The sequence below is a fragment of the Ruditapes philippinarum genome, unplaced genomic scaffold (assembly GCF_026571515.1).
Source record: "Ruditapes philippinarum isolate M1 unplaced genomic scaffold, ASM2657151v2 ctg6879_1_1_1_1, whole genome shotgun sequence".
Taxonomy (NCBI): Eukaryota; Metazoa; Mollusca; class Bivalvia; order Venerida; family Veneridae; genus Ruditapes; species Ruditapes philippinarum.
In genome coordinates this window covers 64,872-73,301 of record NW_026856207.1, presented here as the reverse complement: position 1 = coordinate 73,301, position 8,430 = coordinate 64,872, and positions in this window count along the sequence as shown.

Below are 8,430 nucleotides of genomic sequence, written 5' to 3'. Positions count from 1 at the left end.
GTGCTTTATATCAAAGCTCTAGTGCTTTGAGATTTTTTGAAAGATTTTTTATGTTTTTACTTTATACATATAAGGAAAATCAATGACCCCAGGGGCAGGGACAATTTTGACCCAAGGGCTTTCATTTGACCAAACTTGGTAGTTACTCAGTAGAAGATGTTTCCTTTGTGACAGGTGAGCTAAAAACATAACGGTTTCTGATATATATTCAATTTTGAATCAGCTTTGCAGGTTTTTTTTCCTTGACATAATTATTGTGTAAAAACTGTTTGAAGCCATCCTATTTTGCCACAAGATTCTGAACATAGATTGTTTGAATCATATGTTGGTTGTGAGCAAAGGGCAACATCTTATATTCAATAAAAAGCCCTGGCCCCATTAAAGACTTTGATACACATTGATTTGTTTTAATGAATTCCATGAACATTAAATCATTATATTAAAGTTAAGTTGGAATTTCTGCATTTGTCAGTAAGTTGTCAGTAAATTAAGACAATTTTGATTTCAGAATTTTTGGTGCACAACTCGCTAAATCGGGACATTTTCATAACTTGCAATTCTTAATTTTTACTGTAAATTGAAAACAGATTTGTTAGAGTAGATAATAAAATAGATATGAATTAAACGATAATACAGTAATAAGTGTATGCTTTTGTTGGTGTTTTAAAAAACATTTGAAAATTTCATACTGGATGATGCATTGACTTTTACAAAAGAAGATTGATGATATATTTCTAGTATAACTGGTTGCATGAATTTTTCTGTGAAATATGAATAATATTCTGTGATTTAATTCAAGGTTTACTGGCCGTAGAGCATGAATGTTGATACTCATCAATCTCAATTATGTTATATACAATTATGTTATATATAATTATGTTATATACAATTATGTTATATATAATTATGTTATATACAATTATGTTATATATAATTATGTTATACAATTATGTTATATACAATTATGTAATATACAATTATGTTATATACAATTATGTTATATACAATTATGTTATATATAATTATGTTATATACAATTATGTTATATATAATTATGTTATATACAATTATGTTATATATAATTATGTTATATACAATTATGTTATATATAATTATGTTATATACAATTATGTTATATACAATTATGTTATATACAATTATGTTATATACAATTATGTTATATACAATTATGTTATATACAATTATGTTATATATAATTATGTTATATACAATTATGTTATATACAATTATGTTATATACAATTATGTTATATATAATTATGTTATATACAATTATGTTATATATAATTATGTTATATACAATTATGTTATATACAATTATGTTATATACAATTATGTTATATATAATTATGTTATATACAATTATGTTATATACAATTATGTTATATATAATTATGTTATATACAATTATGTTATATACAATTATGTTATATATAATTATGTTATATACAATTATGTTATATATAATTATGTTATATACAATTATGTTATATACAATTATGTTATATATAATTATGTTATATACAATTATGTTATATATAATTATGTTATATACAATTATGTTATATATAATTATGTTATATACAATTATGTTATATATAATTATGTTATATACAATTATGTTATATATAATTATGTTATATATAATTATGTTATATACAATTATGTTATATACAATTATGTTATATATAATTATGTTATATATAATTATGTTTATAGTGAATAAACAAGTTGCATAAATAGTAGTTGTTATTATCATTCAATAATAAATGAAAAGTTTTTATGTTGCATGATGAACAGTCCTAGTATATTGGCATAAGAAATCGTGAGTGGCAAAATGGTATTGTGATCTTATAATGAACAGTCTTTATACCTTGGATGGTAAACTTGTTGGCATGTCATTTAATATTGAGACAGTTTAGGACTTCAAAACATGCATGAATAACGGTCCGAATGCAAAAATGAAAAGCTCTGAAATATTGACAAGATGATAAATTCACCATATTAACCATATGAGCAGTGATTGGAAATGGATATAAACAACAGTAATGATATATGGCACAATGGGCAGATCTTCCAATCATGGCATTTAAAAATTACAGCACATTTTATGTAAACAGCAAAGAAACAAACATTCTGTCTACAGTTCAGCACATAAGCACTTCCTAATCATTACCATCATTGCATTGATTTAGAAAATGGGGGTTATATGTCTGGCCATATTTGTTGTTTTGTCCAAGTATGAAACATTTCCATAAATAAATGACAAAGTTCAGAAAGTTCAGTTTGGTCACAAGTATTGTTTTGTCCACATATGAATCAAATAAGTACATTAATAACAAAATAATGACAACTTCAAACCACTCTAGAATAACAAAGTTATTGCCAGTAATAGTAACAAGAGATGTATTTAGGACAGCACGCTTGACTATTCTTAATGCTTGATAGTAAAATAGCCTTGATAATGTAAAATTTTTAAAAAGTAAAAAGTTCACAAAGGATCTTTTTTTTCAAATCCATGTTACAGTTATAGGCATTGAAGAGACTCCTATTATACTCTCAAAGCAATGTATAAAATTTCAACTTGTTTCAAAGCACAGGTCAATGAAATATGAACATATCTGAGGTGGTATGAAAATTAACATAAATTCAAAAAGACGAAAAAGGGGCATTTTTCTGTCAAAGTACTCGATAGAGTTACCTCCTCCTGTCTACAGGTTGGGGGCATGATGGTGAATAAGTGTGCGAGGTTTAAAAGCCATATGTCAATGGACTTTGAAAATATTTAAGGTAGTACACAAACTAATTTACAATTTAAATTCCATGTCGAAAAAGGGGCATAACTCTGTCAAAATGTTTTAAAGAGACATGTTGGGGTCATGATGGTAAACAATAGTACAAAGTTTCAAAGCCATATGTCAATGGACTTTGAAAATATTTGAGGTTGTACACAAACTTTATCATAAATTCTATGTCGAAATTGTTCAAGTTCTGCCTATACCAAGATTGTTAAAATAATGGCCCTGTGGTCAAAATTTATTGCCCCAGCGGTTAATGTATTTTCCTTATAATTGTGTTTATAGTAAAAACTTCTTTGATATCCAATGGGCTAGAGCTTATCAAGATAGTTAAAACTAGAACTATCGCTGAATGCGATTCATACCCACACCAATGTCCTTGACAGAAGACAACTTGGAAAGGTGGTTAAGGGAATAACTTAAGTGGCACAAATACATATAAAGAAATTATCTCTAGTGAAAAAAAAGACTAATTGTACAGGTAATAGTATAAATATATATTATCAAATCATGTTCGAAACAGTTACAAATAACCTTTCATTTTCCCAATGTACTAAACATTTCATAAGTCAATTCTTGACCTTCAAGTGTGGCCTTGACCTTAAGCTGGAAAAAGGGTAAGATGGGTTCTGCAAATCGCCCAGTTGAGGTGAACATTTAAGTAAAGTTTAAAGAAAATCCTTCCATTAGTATAGAATTTATAGAGTGGACACAACATATTGTCTAGTATTGATTGTATGTAAATTTAAAGACTTAAAAAGGGGCATAACTTTGTCAAAATGCAATACAGAGATATGAAACTTGACCTGCATATCTTATTTGTGACACCTCATATATCTTTTAAGTTTAAAGCAAATACCTGTGCTAGTTTCAGAAATATTCAAGTACATGTTAAAATTTAAGAACATTTTCTAAGTCAATTTTTGACCTTCAAGTGAGACCTTGACCTTTAGCCGGCACAAAGGTGACATGGATTCTACACATAACCTTGTTGAGGTGAACATTTGAGTAAAGTTTGAAGAAAATTCTTCCATTAGTATAGGATTTATAGAGCAGACACAACATAATGTCATATATTTGATTATATTGAATTTGAAGACTTAAAAAGGGGCATAACTTTGTTAAAATGCAATACAGAGTTATGAAACTTGACCAGCATATCTTAATTGTGACACTTCATAAAATATATTTTAAGTTCCAAGCAAATACCATTTCTAGATTCAGAAATATTCAAATAAATGTAAAATTTAAGAATATTTTCTAAGTCAATTTTTGACCTTCAAGTGTGACCTTGACCTTAAGCCGGCAAAAGGGTGACATGGGTTCTGCACATTACCTTGTTGAGGTGAACATTTGAGCCAAGATTGAAGAAAATCTTTCAATTAATGTAGGACTTACAGAGCAGACACGACATACTGTCTAATATTTGATTGTTTGATATTTGACCTTCAATTGCAACCTAGACCTTGAGCTGACACATGGGCAACATGGGTTCTGCACATCCCCTTGTTGAGGTGAACATTTGAGTCAAGTTTGAAGAAAATCTTTCAATTAGTGTAGGACTTACAGAGCAGACACAACATACTGTCTAATATTTGATTGTTTGATATTTGACCTTCAATTGTGACCTTGACCTTAAGCTGACACATGGGCAACATGGGTTCTGCACATCACCTTGTTGAGGTGAACATTTGAGCCAAGTTTGAAGAAAATCTTTTAATTAGTGTAGGACTTACAGAGCGGACACAACATACTGTCTAATATTTGATTGTGTTTGATATTTGACCTTCAATTGTGACCTTGACACATTGGCAACATGGGTTCTGCACATACCCTTGTTGAGGTGAACATTTGAGCCAAGTTTGAAGAAAATCCTTCAATTGGTATAGGAGTTATAGAGCGGACACGAAAATGGAGACGCACGGACGGACGGATCGACCGACGCGACAAAGCGAATCCATTATAGGCTTGGTGTAAATGATAATAAAACCTTCCAACATTTTCTCTAAGCTTAGATTTGGTCATAACCAGAAGATGATTCCCAATGATTTTGAGATCAAGTTGAAGGTTACTGAGACCTTGACCACTAAAAGCTTGTCTGACCAATAAATAAAACAAGAGGGCCATGGTGGCTCTGAGTCGCTCACCAAAAACAACTGCTTTTCAGTTTTGGAAATTATCCATTGTCAATATTTTCTTATATTAAATTTGAGCATAGAATACGTTTAAACAATAATTTGAAAAAAAATGCCATTACCTGGGGCATTTAAGCTTTAGCTTAAACGGAGCCAATGTAAAATAATATGAGCAAACTTGATAAAAGACTAACTACGAATGCTACAAAGTTTGGTGATCATCTATCAATTATTTCAGTAGGAAATGATGTTCAAAGGTTTTTCCATTTTTGGCTTTAGCTGCCCCTAAAAGGGGCTGATCAAATTAATATGAGCAAACTTGATAAAAAAAGAGTACCCAAGAATGCTACAGACAAAGTTTGGTGATCATCCATCTATAAGTTCTGTAGTAGAAGATATTTAAAGGTATTTCTATTTTTAGCTCCTAAAAGGGGGCCAATCGAAATGACATAAGCAAATTCAAGTATGACTGTCACAAGGATGAAACAGTCCAAATTTGAAGTAAACCTGCCCTGCAGTTTCAGAGAAGAAGACGATTGTTGAGCCTATGACGATGGACGCCGGAGCATCCCCCTTTGATATTAATAGCTCATCCTGAACCTTCGTTTCTGGGGCCTGGATGGAACAATATGTATGAAAAGCAGATATAACATCTTGATCCAAACCTGATATCATAACATTTCCATCAGCATCTGAAATAGGGCAAATGTAAACAAAGAGTTTCCAATTTTGGCTGTGTGACCCCAGGTAACTGAGCTAGAAATCATTACATCAATCCTTCTGGTATATTTCAAAGATATTTGGGCTGACAATGTTAATGTCATCATGGATAGTTGAAAACTGTAGCAAACATCCATAATATTTCCAGCATTATGTGAAGAAAAACAAAAACACAATCAAAGTTTCAAATCTATTGCACATTTCTTTTGAGATGCTCTTAACTATTTAATGTACTGATAATATTAGAGTGAGAATTCAAATATAATAAAATTGAACTATCATATATTTTGTAAAAGTGTCACATCGTAGTTTATACAGAAAAAATATTTAAAAAAACAACATTTTTTGGTTCTGCTACAATAGTTGAATATAATGTGCTGAGAAGAATAGATTTCATGTTTAAGGCAGTTCAACAATTCAAAAATTTTCTCTAAGAAATTGGTCCATGTTGACAGTGACTATACTACATCAAATTAACAGCAGTTTATATACAGTAGCAGATATTCTGTTATGATAATAATGAATTTAAAGTTTGCAGGGCTTAAAAATCAAGTCAAAACTGTGTAATAAAAACTATTAAGATGTGTGTATCACATAAAAATATACCTTTATAAAGTGATGGTTTTACAATTATTAAAGTTTAATTTGTAGTAGATTTTCTGTATTACTGAAAATATTTCTATATAAACTCAAATTAAAATGCAAGTGTTAACCAAAGACAATATCAAATTGTAATAACTGTCACAGCAAAAAAAATCAAGCCATTTTCTTAGTTTCTATTTCATTAACATAAATTATAGAAAATATACTTTATTTTACCTATAATTAGAGGTAGTTTTTGTGTTAATAAAGATGATCTACCATGGACTCAAATTCAAAATGGTCAAAAATGTTAATTAGGGGACTATAAAATAGTTTATTTTGGCAGTACATTGAAACCAGTTTTCAAAAATATATTATACATGTACTTTTTTAAAACCCTGACACTGTTTTAATAAATAAAACATTGTTCTTTTTCCTAAAATTTTTAACATAATAATAAACAAGAGAGCCAAGATGGCCCTAGATTGCTCACCTGACCAATCAAACTCATCAGAGCAATAACTTAAGCAAGCATCCTGACCAAGTTTGATGACAATTGAGTCAAAATTGTGACCACTAGAGTGTTAACAAGGTTTTTCCATATTTGGGAAGTGTGACCTTGTTTTTGACCCCAGGTGACCCATATTTGAACTTTGAGCTCAGGTGAGCTAAAAATGGCATTATGTAAGAAAATGATGTATTTCTCTAAAACACCTGTTATAGATTGTCAAGAAGTACCACAACCAGTAGGAAGTTGATAATTATCACCATTTGAATGCTTTGTGATTCAATTAAATCTAACCTAGAATAGGACAATGAGAGTAAACATGACAAAAAGACAATTACAGTAATTATTTTGAATATTATAAAGATCATACTTAATGTATACTGACAAAGTGCCAATGTAATTATTGCATCAGGAATGACTTATTTATTCAACTTCCAAACAGTATCAGATATTTTGGATCACCCTGTAAGGTTTTGTGTCATCAATGCCTGACACATTTTTTGACTCGAACTTTGCTCCATTTTTTGTAGGAATAGCAACTACATGTATTGCAGATGTCTATCATTCTTCTGATCGAGTACTTGTACAGTTGGAAAATTTCTTAGGTCTTTTAAGATGCATAACCATTTTTTTTTATCTATTAATTATATAAAAATCTTACTTACATAAATTAATATATCTACTTGTATAAACATATCATACTTAAATGTAGAAATGTAAAGGAGTGTAAAATTATCTGGATTTCTAATACTTGCATCCTATTGATTTTAACAGTCAATAAACAAAATACTACATAGTCAACAAGAAAATAATACAGTAAAATTTTGTCAACAAAACTACACACCTATAATAACTTCTACCATCATGTATGACATAATGACAATGGTACCATCAACATGTTTGGAATGCTCTAAATCATATATGGAATGACTCTAATATCACTGTGATCACTCCTTGAACTTACTACAACCTAAAGTGATTAACCTTTGTCATTAGTATAGAGCCAGACTAGCCTGAACCATCTGTGCAGTGTAACCTGGCCCTATACTGCTGGCAGCTATTTTTTTGTGTTTTATATTGAAGTATGTTAAACTTATAAATAATGATGGACTGCTACAAATTCAAAGCTGGGCAAATCAGTTAAATAAATTCAGCAGATTTAAGACTTAAATAAATAACAAGATTTCATTATATCATATTAAAAATATCCACATAAATATGTATAAATTCTAATTGAGAAATTAAGTTTAACATTTATCTCCAAGTATAAACAGAGTGAAATGTAATGTATGTATGTAGAATTTAACACAAAAAAACATGGGAGTCAAATATGGCAATATATTTTAACATTTCTATTTCCTGCACTCTCAAAATTGGATATTTTGTGGAAAATTGTGCTGATTTTACAAGAAAAGAAAACTTTTTAAAACACATTCTTGAATAAAACATAAGAAAAATTCAATCTTCACTACATACCTTTTTACCATATTTCCTATGTATAACAATAACCTCAGTCAAGATTGGTCTCTATGTGCTATCAATCAAAGTCATTTAACTAAACATCAAAATTCCAGACAACAAATAAAATACTACATTCCTTTACCAACAACCTAAACAAAATTAAGTTCCCCTAACAACCTTTGAGAATATACCTTCACAACCATTTA